This window comes from Astyanax mexicanus, chromosome 19 (genome assembly GCF_023375975.1).
Source record: "Astyanax mexicanus isolate ESR-SI-001 chromosome 19, AstMex3_surface, whole genome shotgun sequence".
Classification (NCBI taxonomy): domain Eukaryota; kingdom Metazoa; phylum Chordata; class Actinopteri; order Characiformes; family Acestrorhamphidae; genus Astyanax; species Astyanax mexicanus.
In genome coordinates this window covers 4,653,985-4,667,542 of record NC_064426.1, presented here as the reverse complement: position 1 = coordinate 4,667,542, position 13,558 = coordinate 4,653,985, and the positions used below count along the sequence as shown (strand labels likewise).

Sequence of the window (13,558 nt, the reverse complement as noted above, 5' to 3'; positions counted from 1 at the left end):
TGTTTCTTTTCTACCGTCGGCTCAATAAATCTGCAGGCAAGAAGCCTGCGAGATACCCAAACGGACCTGTTCTGTTCTGTATGTCTGTATTTCCTCAAGCCGGTACACATTTCTTTATCATTTCTTTACTTTCTGCAGTTCTGGAGACTCCTGCTCAACTTCAGGTAGTGGATAAGCAGGATTTTCCTCTACGTAACCTTTAGGACAAGAGCGTACTTGGTGTGTTTGGTGATGGAGGCGATGGTGTTGATGTTTTTAACCTTGTGGATTTGTCCCAAGTCCTCTCAAAACTGGTGGACATACCTTCCCCGATTACCTTTGTTTAGCAAACTGAAGCTCCTGACTCAGAGCCCGGCTCAGGACAAAGGAACATTTGACTGGAGAGGGTGGCCTCCAGGCACCGCTGCCCAGTCTGAGCTCAGCCTGCAGATATTTATAAGGTACAATTTAATGCTTCAGACTAAACCCTGACCACAGCTGATTAGCGCAAAAAGAACTGATCTATGCTTCTAAACGGAACATCCAGAGTAGCTTCCATCTACTGCTGCTGTTTTTATACTTTTATTTCCCCGTTTTGTGGCCCTTGTGGCGTTAGATACAGTACCAGTTAAAAGTTTTCAGTCCGTTTTTTGAGGTAGAGTCACCTGGAATTCAGGCTTTCAGCTAACAGCTGTGCTGCTGAACTCATCAAGAGTTAATTACTTGAATTTCTTGCCTCTTAATAAAGTGTTTGAGAGCATCAGTTAAAGTAAAGTAGTGAAGAGGTGGAGTTACAGGTATACAGTGAATAGTGAATATTTGAGTAATGTTCTAATCCAGATTATGAGAAGCAACAACTACTCAACTAAGTAAAGAAAATAAAATATCTTTAAGAAATGAAAGTCAGTCCTCAAGTGCAATCACCGCAAGACCATCGAAACCAAAAAGACGATGAAACTGGCACTCATCAGGACCGCCCCAGGAAAGGAAGAGCAAGAGTTAACTCTGTTGCACAGAATAAGCCTCAGGAACAACAAGTAAACAGCTCCCCAGATAAGTATTTTGGTTTAAGTTACTACATGATTCCTTATGTGTTCCTTTATAGCCACAAACCAAGTCTCAAGCTGGACATAACCGTAGTTTATGTGTAAAAGTCAAGAATTCAGCAATTAAGCTAACTAGCTACTAGTGGCATAACAGATTACTGACAATATGTGATCCATACATATTATGATTATGGCCTTATGATTGGTGGCAAAAAAGTTTGATTTCCGCTTTCACTATGCTGCCATTGTTTGGTCCTTAACCCTCACTGCTTCTTAGGCACACCAACAATGGCTGCCCACCATTCCAGGCATGTGTGCTCACTGTATTTCACTCTGTATGCTCACAAATACTGCATGTATTTTGGTGTTCTCTGCGAAGATTTTCCCAATGTTGTGTGTCTAAACCCTACAGCATGTGTAAAAAGTGTGTAAAAGCTCTATTTTAAGGAGTCAATAACAACTGCCCAAGATGGGTCCAGAACTCCTTAACGCAGATTTAGTAGATTCCGAATTTAGCAAAACTTCATTACCTACATTTACAGTATCATATGGGTCGATGATGATGTTGATGAGCAACGCTCTCCTCGTCAATAAAGGCTGTAGAAACTAAATGTAGGGACTTGACCTAAGCCTTTTTAGTAGGGTAAACATCTCAAGGGCAACATCTGTCCAAGCAGAGGCTTTATCTGTTGAAGCAGGGGGGGGGGGGGGATATTCAGTCAAACAGGGGCTTCATTCAACCGAACAGAGACTAAATCTGCACAAGCAAGGGCTTTATGTGTTAAAGTGGGGGGTTTGTTCGTCCAAACCGGGGCTTCCTCTGCTCAACCAAGGGCTTTGTTTATGTAGGCAGAGACTTCATATATCCAACCAAGGCTTATGCTTGCCAAAACAAATGCTTCATCTGTCCAAGCAATTGCATCATTTATGTAAGCCTGGACTTTATAGGTCCAAGCAGGGTCTTCATCTGTCCAACCAGGGTGGTTGAATGTCTAAACAGGGGCTTCAACTGCCCAAGCAGAGGCTCTGTTTGTTTAAATGGGTTTCCTCTGTCCAACCAGGGTCTTTGCTTATGTGGGCAGGGTCTTTATAGGTCCAGGTAGGGTCTTCATTTGTCCAACCAGGTATTTTGTTTGCCCAATCAGGGGCTTCATCTGTCCAAGCAACGGCTTTGTATGGTTTATGTAAGCCGGCAGGGTCTTCATAGGTCCAATTAGGGGGTTGATTGCCCAATTAGGGGCTTTACCTACCCAAGCAGAGCCTCTATTTGTCCAAACAGGGGTTTCATCTGTTTATTCAGGGTCTTTGCTTATGTAGGCAGGGTCTTCGTAGGTCCAAAAAGGGTCTTCATTTCTCCAACCAAGTATTTTGCTTAACAAATTAGGGGCTTCATCTGTCCAAGCAATGGCTTTGTATGGTTTATGCAAGCAGGCAAGGTCTTCATAGGTCCAAGCAAGGTCTTTGTCTGTCCAATTAGGGAGGTTGATTGCCCAAACAGGGACTTCAACTGCCCATGCAAAGTCTCTATTTGTCCAAACAGGGGTTTATCTGTCCAACCAGTGGCTTTGCTGATGTAAGTAGGGTCTTCATAGGTCCAAGAAGGGTCTTTATTTGTCCAACCAGGGTGGTTGTTTGCTCGAACATCTATGTCGCCATAGGTCCAATCATCAGCTTCCTCTAACCAAGGCTTTGTTCATTCAAGCAATGGCTCCATTGGTCCAACCTTGGACTTCTTCTATCCATCAAACAGAGTCTTCATCTGTGCAAACAGGGGCTTTCTTTACCCAAACAGGGATTTCCCTCTTCTAAGCAGGGGCTTCATCTATCTAAGAATGGGTTTCTTTTATCCAAACAGGACTTTGTCCCTTCAAGCTGGGGCTTCTTGTACTTAGCCTGGGGCAGCACATCATCAACCAGCAGGGGTACAGCTAGATTCTACTGACAGGTCTTGTGCCTTGATGTCGAATCCCGCTCACACGACAGGCTCCGTCTTGGCCTTTGGCCAGCTCTGCCGAGTTGAAGGTCTAGGACTCAAGGGCCAGACGTCTCTCCTCTCTGGGGTGTCTTCCGCGGCTTGAGCGTACCGCCGCTGGCCTTTACGCCGCGTTCCAGGGTTACGGCCCACGAGAGCAAATAAGGACTCCCACATGGAGGCATCCACAGATGCAGCGGAGAATCCTCCCCAGGATATCGGCTGCTGGTTCCCATCTTTCATTCACACACTGTTTTGGACGCTCTCCAGCTACTTTGATCTTCAGGAGAGGGTAGGGAGGCCTCTTTTCACTCCTGGAGAACAGTCGATGGTTCAGATGAACCTAACGGTGGGATTCCATTTGGTTTTTAGATCTGTGGCGTATCGCTCTAACAGGTGCGGAGGGGAGAGTTTCTTATCTGCTGTTTTAAAAAGTTAAACTTTGGTCTGTAACCTAATATGTGAGCTGGAATAGAATAAATGTGTTCTAGTGTAAATTGTATAGGCTTTATCTGTGCACTATTAACCAGTGGTTCAATTTGCATGCCTATATGGTTCTTGGTGAAAAACCTTTTTTAGGTTTTCTATCCACCTTATTCTGCAATGCCCACCTTCAAGAATTCAGTTCTTCCGCATTTGTTTTAGAATATTGTCAACTTATTCTACCACTCTTACTATTATTTCCAGCCCTACTTCTACATATACTACTCCTTCTACCACCTCTTCTATTTCTATTTTTCGAATTCTACAAATCCTACTCCATATATTACTCCTACTACCACTCCTACTTACTCTATTACTCCTACTTCCACTCCTACTACATCTACTGCTCCTACTTCCACTCCTACTACATCTACTGCTCCTACTTCCACTCCTACTACATCTACTACTCCTACATCTATTACTATTTCTCTACTTCTGCCACTCCTACTTCATATATTACTCATACTAACACTCCTCCTACTATATCTACTACTCCTACTACCACTCCTAATACATCTATTATTCCTACTACCACTCATAGTACATCTACAACTTCTACTATCACTCATCTTTCTACTATATCTACCACTCTTACATCATCTATAACTCCTACTACCACTTTTACTACATCTATTACTCCTACTACCACTTCTCCTACTACTACATCTATAACTTCTACTACCTTTCCTTCTTTTACTACGTCTACTACTCCTACTACCACTCCTTCTACCACATCTACCACTCCTACTATATCAATAACTCCCACTACTATTCCTTCTCCTGCTCTTACTTTATCTATTACTCCTACTACCACTCGTCCTACTACTACATCTACCACTCCTACATCTATTACTACTTCTCTATTCTACTACTTCTACTACCACTTTTACTACACTACTATTCCTACTACCACTCCTTATCCATCTATAACTCCTAATACCACTCCTTCTTCTACTACATCTACCACTCCTACTACCACTCCTACTTCATCTGTTACTCCTACCATCACTCCTCCTCCTACTATATCTATAATTCCTACTACCACTCCTACTTCATAAATTACTCTTACTATCACTCCTACTACTACCACTCCTACTACCACTACTACCAGTCTTACTAAGGCTACTGCTTTCCCCAAGAGTAACTCAAGGTTAGAGCCTCCTGTTTCACACCTAGATAAGTGAAGTATGGTGAAATATATTGGTAATTTATTGGAATTCATTGGAATATTACTGATTGGCCATATTTTGCTCATATATGATTCTTGCCCACCGAACCAAGACTAACTAATTATCAGGTATGTGTTGCATTGGGCTGTAATTGAGGGAAAATGGTTAAAAACAACAGAATGAAACCATCACTCACACGAGACAGACCCACACAGGAGCCTGTGTGGCCGTGGCAGAGCGCTCGGTTTGTTTGTTTAGTCTCTTCATGCAAATAGCAGATTGTGACTCATAGCGCCAACTGCCTGTGTTCAAACCGCGACTAATGCCTGTCATACGAGGGCAAGAACACACTGCTGATAAACAGAGCGGACCCGGCTCGCCAGCCCACCAGCCCATCTACCATTATGTGTGTGTGTGTGTGTGTAAATTAGTTGTGTGTGTGTGTGTGGTGAATGAGGTGTGTGTAAGCAAGAAAATCCCTCAATCCCTCTTAAGTGTACGTCTGACTGCATGTCTACTCGACCCCCGTCTCTTCAAGCCCCCGGTGTTTGAGTTTTGAATACATTGCTTTCTCCTGTCATCTGTGTGTGTGTTGGTGTGTGTGTGTGTGTGTGTGTGTATAGGCCTGTCTGTCTCTGTGTCTGTTTGACTCCTTATGTAGTACAATATCGGCTATTTTCCAAAAAGCAGTGGCGTCTCAGCCTTCAAGAATTCCACCTCTATTCCAGGTTTTTATTTCGGAAATGCGACACCAGGCTCCGGCAATTTGTCGTCGCTCCCTTACAACACAGACGCCACACCCAAAACACCGTTAGCAGCAGTTAAAAAAAAACGCCTCAGACTGAAACACATCCAGACTGCATGACTGGATCTTAGATAGTCAAGTTTTCAGCATCATTTTGCAGCCTTGTGGGTCTGTTTGCTTAAGAATATAGTCGCCATCAGTAAGCAATACCCTTTATGCTTTTACTATTTGATAAACAAGTGCCATGCAACAAGTGTGCATTATTAATATTGGGACATGTTGGATCATTGGCGTCTGATGAAACTATGGTGCAGTTTTTCATCTAAAAGACAGAATTTTTACTGTGAAGCATGGGGGTGGCAGTATCGTAGTGTGGGCCTGTTCCCTAAAGAATATAGTCGCTATCAGGAAGCAATACCTCCAGGCACAATCCATAAAGGTAAAACTAATGCCATTGGGGGCGCCAAATGGTCCAGTGGTCTAAAGCGCTGCCACTATGAGCAGGAGGTCGCAGGTTCGAACCCCCACTCATGCAGCTTTGCCATCAAGCTGCCGACGCTCAGAGGGAGCACAATTGGCTCTGCTCCCTCCGGGTGGGTAGATGGCGCTCTCTCCCCACATCACTCCTACGGTGATGTCTGCAGCACAGGGCGTCTGTGAGCTGATGTATCAGAACCGAGCCGCTGCGCTTTCCTCCGAGTGCGCTGTGATGCTACTCGGCAATGCTACATCAGCAGCAGTTCAAAAAGAAGCGGTGGCTGACTTCACATGTAACGGAGGAAGCATGTGCTAGTCTTTGCCTTTCTGATGTGTTGGAGCATCACTAGTGATCGGGGGAGTCCTAATGAGTGGGTTGGGTAAATGGCCGTGTAAATTGGGGATAAAATGAGAAAAATTTGAAATAAAAAATAAAAAAAAGTTGCATTGCTGCAATGTTTTTATTTAATTAAGGAACAGGTTTTATCAACACTGTCTCTGTGAGAAAAATGCTGTATATCAGACAGAATGACTTCCCTCGTTTTTCCCTCCACGTTTCCCCCGTTTCTGTGCAGGTTGTTGCTGATAACGCTGTCAGTGCTCTGTGTGTGTGTGTGTGTGTGTGTGTGTGTGTGTGTATGACAGTCCGTTTGCAATGCAAATGAATCCTGGGTCAAATCGCTGAACTCCAGCGTCTGCTGGACTGCTGGACTGCAATTTCCAAGTGTTGCAGCAAAAAGTGCAGCCTTGCATTTTTATGCACCCCCCGCCCCCTTTATCCGGCGTGACCCCGCTAAAGATAACAAGCTGAGCCAGTTTGTAGAAGTTCAGAGGTCAAAGCTATTCTGAATTGTAAAGTTCAACAAGCTCCAGGTGCTACTACTACTCTACTACTACCATTCCTACTTCTACAACCTCTACAACTACAGCTACAACAACAGCTACTACTGCTATACTTCTACTATACTACTACTACTACAATTCTTACTACCACCTCTACAACTTCAGCTACAAATACAGCTACTACTGCTATACCTTTACTGCTACTACTACTATTATTACTATATACTACTACTACTCTACTACTACCATTCCTACCTCTACCACATCTACAACTACTTCTACAACTACAGCTACTACTGCTATACTTCTACTCTACCACTACTACCATTCTTACTTCTACCACCTCTACAACTACTACTACAACTACAGCTACTACTGCTATACCTTTACTGCTACTACTACTATTATTACTATATACTACTCCTACTCTTCTACTACCATTCCTACCTCTACCACATCTACAACTACTTCAGCTACAACTACTACTCTTATACTTCTACTCTACTACTAATACAATTCTTACTACCACCTCTACAACTACTACTATAACTACAGCTACTACTGCTATACCTTTACTGCTACTACTACTATTATTACTATATACTACTCCTACTCTTCTACTACCATTCCTACTTCTACCACATCTACAACTACTTCTACAACTACAGCTACTACTGCTATACTTCTACTCTACCACTACTACCATTCCTACTTCTACCACCTCTACAACTACTACTACAACTACAGCTACTACTGCTATACCTTTACTGCCACTACTACTATTATTACAATATACTACTACTACTCTACTACTACCATTCCTACTTCTACCACATCTACAACTACTACTGCAACTACAGCTACTACTGCTATACCTTTACTGCTACTACTACTATTATTACTATATACTACTCCTACTCTTCTACTACCATTCCTACTTCTACCACATCTACAACTACTTCTACAACTACAGCTACTACTGCTATACTTCTACTCTACCACTACTACCATTCCTACTTCTACCACCTCTACAACTACTACTACAACTACAGCTACTACTGCTATACCTTTACTGCCACTACTACTATTATTACAATATACTACTACTACTCTACTACTACCATTCCTACTTCTACCACATCTACAACTACTACTGCAACTACAGCTACTACTGCTATACCTTTACTGCTACTACTACTATTATTACTATATACTACTCCTACTCTTCTACTACCATTCCTACTTCTACCACATCTACAACTACTTCAGCTACAACTACTACTGCTATACTTCTACTCTACTACTACTACTATTCCTACTACCACATCTACAACTACTACAGCTACTGCTACTACAACTATTATATTATTATTTACTACTATTACTCTACTACTACCTTTCCTACTACCACCTCTACAACTACTACTGCTCTATTTCTACTGCTACTACAACCATTATTAATACTGTGTACTACTATTAATCTATTACTATTACTCTACTACTATTACTCTCCTACTACTATCCCTACTACCACCTCTACCACTACTACTGCTTTACTAGCAGTCTACTGATACTAATACTATTATTATTACTATTTACTCTAAAGCTACCACTTTATACTACCATACTGAAGTGCAAAGTGCCACAGAACAGCTACATGACTAATGTACCTACCAATTCGCTAAACGTTTTAAAACTCAAATAGGGCTGTTTAGTTTCTGTTCACAAAAATCTACCACCGTGTGCAAACATTTAAGCTCATCTGTAAGAGTGTAAAGTGTAACAGTGCACACTGCAACACAAGTCAAATCTTATTGATTAAACTAGGGTAAAAAAAATATATATATATATATATATATATATCACATCTCACACATCATCCTCTTCCCGCACAGTGCCTTTCTATCCTCAACACAAACAAACCATACAAGGAGTAAATCCCTAAACCATGTCCTCTTTCTCTGCACAGCTCCTTTTCCTCAAACATGAGTAGAAAGTCTGGAATGAAGGTTTGAAACAGCTTCAGTAGATTACTGGAACAGATCTGTTTTTGAAGGATGGAAAAATAACACGTGGAGTTGGAGAATCTGACGGGAATTACTTCAGAAAACTCTTTTCTGGGTCAAAACACTCCAGCGCTATCTCTACTGACAGAAAGGTAAGGCATTCAGTCAGTAGAAAGCAGTTAGCAGGGTGAGAGCACAGTTCTGCTCTAAATATTGCAATGCACACAACATTATGGGAGACATACCAGAGTTCAAAAGAGGACAAACTGTTGGTGCACGTCTTGCTGGAGCATCTGTGACCAAGACAGCAAGTCTTTGTGATGCAGCAAGAGCCACAGTATCCAGGGTAATGTCAGCATACCACCAAGAAGGACCAACCGCATCCAACAGGATTAACTGTGGACGCTGTAAGAGGAACCTGTCTGAAAGGGATGTTCGGGTGCTAACTCGGATTGTATCCAAAAAACATAAAACCACGGCTGATCAAATCACGGCAGAATTCAATGTGCATCTCAACTCTCCTGTTTCCACCAGAACTGTCCGTCACCACAATAAATTATTGTGCTCTAAAACCAGGTGTTTCAGTACGACTTCTGAGGTAAGTGGAATACAGTATAATAGTCTAAATAAAAACACATTATGAAGTATTTTATCATTGTAATGCTTCCACCCATATCCAATCCACTGAGCTTGCAGGCCTTTACTCAGCGTAAGGTGTGACATGGCCGGGTGTAGGAAGATGCATTAGCCGTGTTAACTCCAGAGGCAGGGTTATAAGCGCTCTCCGGAGAGATGGTGTAGGGAGAGGAGTCTGGGAGCGCTGCCAGAGGAAGACACGCTGTAATGCTACACAAACTGTGGATAAATATCCTGACATCAGCTCTTTCTGCAGCCAGGCTGTAAATCACAGCGCAGGTCGGGAAGTCGCCTGAGCGCTCCTCTCATTTTTCATGCGTCCTGCGTGGTGGATGAATAGCAAAATTATAAGAGACACTGGAGAAACCAGGAGCTTATGGGTCATTTGTACATGAAAAATGCAGTGAATGTAAAATAATAATAGAATAATATGAACAGGACTGTGCGATGGTTTTCTTTGTAAAACATTAATATTAATACTAAAAAAATCGTTTTTCTTCGAGCTAATTAATCATGTGACAAAGTTTGCAGAGCCAAGAGCAGGGGTCGGCAATAGGCGGCACGCAAGCGTGAAACATCCGGCCTGTGAGGTTGTTTGAACTATAATGAACAATAATTTAAAATATATATATATATAAAATGCTTCTCTGGTGAGCTTTTGTTTACATCCCTCCCCTGTCTCTCTCTCTCTGTCGCGTTTGGCGTGGTTTTAGTTTCCACCTGTTCTCGTTTTTCCACCTGTTCTTAGGACTCCCTTTCTTGTTATAAGGGTGTTTTTGTCAGGTCATGTCCCAATTCACTAGCCGGGGCAGTGGTAGTGTATTGGACCGTGACCCTGAGAAAATCAGAGGCTGATTTATGAATTATCTACTGTTTTTTCTTTGCTAAACTCTGTGGTCCTCCAGTAATTTTAGTCCTGTCCGGAGGCACATCTCTGAGTATCATCACCTCACGTTTAATAAAATACTGTAGCTATTTGTCCACTGCCGCGCACCGTAGTTACACTTTGGGCGCACGTTTCTACGGAGATCCACGTTAAAAACACAACAGCGAGTGGAAATGGAGGAGCTACTGAACGCGATGATGTCACGTGACCAAAAAGCCTTAAAACTCACTGGTCCTCCTGTTTTTTTTCAATTGCAGTCCGGTTTCAGGAGTTGAACTATCACTGAGTAGAAGTGTAAAATATTTTTTACAGACGTCGTCCTGAGAAACGAATCCCGTCTGGATAGGGCTTTAGTCAAATTCAAGAAATCGGATTTTACTGTTAACAGCTTTTTGAACAATTAGATTTTTACGTTTTTTAACATTTTTGAGTGCATGTAATCTAAATGCTTTTATTTAAAAAAAAAAAAAAAACGTCTGATTTCTGTCTCTTGTTTTGGCCCCTCTACACCCCCTGCGTGCAGGGTCGGAGGGCGTGGCGTGTTCGGGGCCGGGGTGGCTGTGTTTTTGTTGCACTCGCGGTGACCGCCAGGCCTCCGGAAATCCACTCCACACTGGGCCTCCCGAACACACACCCCCTTCCCCCGACCCCAAAAACAACACCCAACACACAGCGCTGAGGAATGCGGCTCACACACTGTGCTGAAGGCTCACACGCACAATTACACTCACACACACACACATTCACACAAACACACACACACACATTCACACACTGTTCTGGAGATCCAGCACCAGATATGCAAAAATCAAACATGCAAAGCTGCTGCACTGGGAGCACTGGGAACAGTCGGCCTCACAGAGCCGGTATCTGAACTGGTGCTTACGCTTCAGCAGCAGCTCAGCGGGACGGGGAACGGGAAAAGGGGGGATTTCTGACCTGTTGGCACAAGTTTTTCAGCTTCTTTTTGAAATCGAAACATGAACTTTTAGGGAAGTTCGGAGAGAATATTTATAAAAACAGCAACATCAGAATCGTCGTTAGGAACGAGAATCTGAAAACAGAGACACAAAACAATCTGCTGGCAGCAGCTGTTTTTGATCAAATATAAATTGGACTAAAAGAATTTTGGGATGCCATGAATATTTGGCAACCATAATTATTCAAAGAATTAAAAAGAAGTGAAAATAATTTACTTCAAACAATGACTAAATTGTTTGTTTGTTTTTTATGTCATATTGTGCTTTGTTGGAATACAGGAGGAATGTAAAAAGTGTTGTTTAAAATTTAAATATATTTATTTATTTATTTATTTATTAACAAGATAAAAAAAAATAGTTTTTTTTAACACAGGTTATTTCATTCATTATGTGGTAAAATAAGTGAAAAAGTAAATTAAATTCTGAAAAAAATGTATTTGTTGAATTTTGTTTGGTTTCAATTTATGGCCAAGTAAAAATATAATTTTATATTAATGCCCAATAGAAATATTCTTATTTATATTATATCTTATTACATACTTCTGCGTCACAATTCACATCAATTTCATCAGCCCTAATACTGAACCCTGATGGACTCAAAACATGCCAAACTAAAAGCCTATAAAATCTTTCCTAATGGCTTTTGGGTCACAACTAAATAATAAAGCAAGGGGTTTGATGTGTTAAGCCCCCAAATCAGCCAATCACAGGTAACATGTATCTGGAATTAAATCACTGCAATACCCTCATGTGCTGATAAAATGAAATAAGTAAAAACATGAATTGAAAACATGATCTGTGTTCAGTATTTGGACAAATGTATAATTTTGTTGCTTCTGTTTTGGCCAAAAATGCATCTATGATAGAAATGCTTGGAATTACTTGGAATAAAAATGAAATAAAAGCTTTTTACAATGACTTCCACTAAAAATAAAGAAAGAAAATGATTTTTCCTGCAGAATTGACTTTTAGGAGCTATTTTAGCAAAATAAGCACATCTAATTATTATTCTTTTTAAAAATTCAGTTCGATAAAATATTCAAGAAGAGTAACATCTGGAAGCTAATTTCTGCAGTTCCCCTGTCTGCCACCACAGGGCGTCACTCCAGAGAAAAGTTTTACCCAATTTTAAAAACTCCATCAGTTCAGATCAGTCAATTTCTTTTACAGCCTGTCATATTTATAAATAATAAAAAAGTAAATTATTAATTATTTAAAAAAATGTTTTAATGACCATAACTCAACCATGCAGCACTATATAAGTGTATATAAGTTTTTACACTTTTATACCATTTCTAAACATAAAACTTCTCATAGAACTCACACTGTTCTTGATTAAATTTAACCCACGTGCCCAAACTGGCCACCATCAGGCGTTATAACGCACCCATCCTCATTAAGCTAATTAATTTAACTTATCAAAGCTTAGGTCCCATCAGAGCGCCGGGGCTGGGGCGCGCGCGCTGCCCGGGACAGACAACGCCCCTTTCTGAGTGTTTGGGTTGAGCTGAAAGTTTCCCGGAGCGCGCGGGCAGCGCGGGCGCGCGGCGGGGTCCCCGCAAACCTGAGGAAGATGAAGGAGGAGAGGATGAAGGACTCACCGCGGAGCAGCAGGAGGAAGAGTCCGGCGAGTCCGAAGAGTCCAGGGACGGTCAGAGACAGAGCGCGCGCGGGCAGATGTTACAGCAGCGTGATGTAGCAGCTAAACGTGACTGCAGGCAGGAGCTGTAGTAGTGGAGGGAGGGGCAGCGCAGGCCACGCCCCCCGCCCGGTCACTCAGCCCGGCGCCCTGCAGGGTGTGGCCTGCAATTTAACACTGAGCTGCTCTGAGGATGGAGCGGGGGGCGGAGCTACCGGAGCACAGGAGGAGGATCACAGCTCACTGAAGAACTGAGAAACACAGCTAAACTACTAAAAACTACTACTACAGCTATTAAACTACTAATACACAACTAATACACTACTAATAAACTGCTGCTAAACTACTAATAAACTGCTGCTAAACTAATAATAAACTATTACTGCTGAACATGAAGAGGATCACAGCTCACTGAAGAACTGAGAAACACAGCTAAACTACTAATAAACTACTAATAAACCACATCTACAGCTAAACTACTACTACAGCTTCTAAACTACTAATAAACTTTTAATAAACTACTGCTAAACTAATAATAAACTATTGCTGCTGAACAGGAGAAGGATCACAGCTCACTGAAGAACTGAGAAACTCAGCTAAACTACTAAAACTACTACTAAAGCTATTAAACTACTAATACACAACTAATACACTACTAATAAACTGCTGCTAAACTACTAATAAACTACTGCTAAAC

The 13,558-nt window shown here is 41.8% G+C and overlaps 1 protein-coding gene across 1 annotated transcript in view; it reads right to left on the bottom strand.

Annotated features, from left to right (window-relative positions):
* Nucleotides 1-13,000, bottom strand: part of emp2 (epithelial membrane protein 2) — a 29,047-nt gene extending 16,047 nt beyond the window's left edge. Inside the window, exon 1 of the mRNA XM_022676002.2 lies at nucleotides 12,824-13,000. The gene's annotated coding sequence lies outside the window, so the exon portion shown is untranslated. The remainder of the gene's footprint in view (nucleotides 1-12,823) is intronic.
* Between the last annotated feature and the right edge of the window lie 558 nt (nucleotides 13,001-13,558).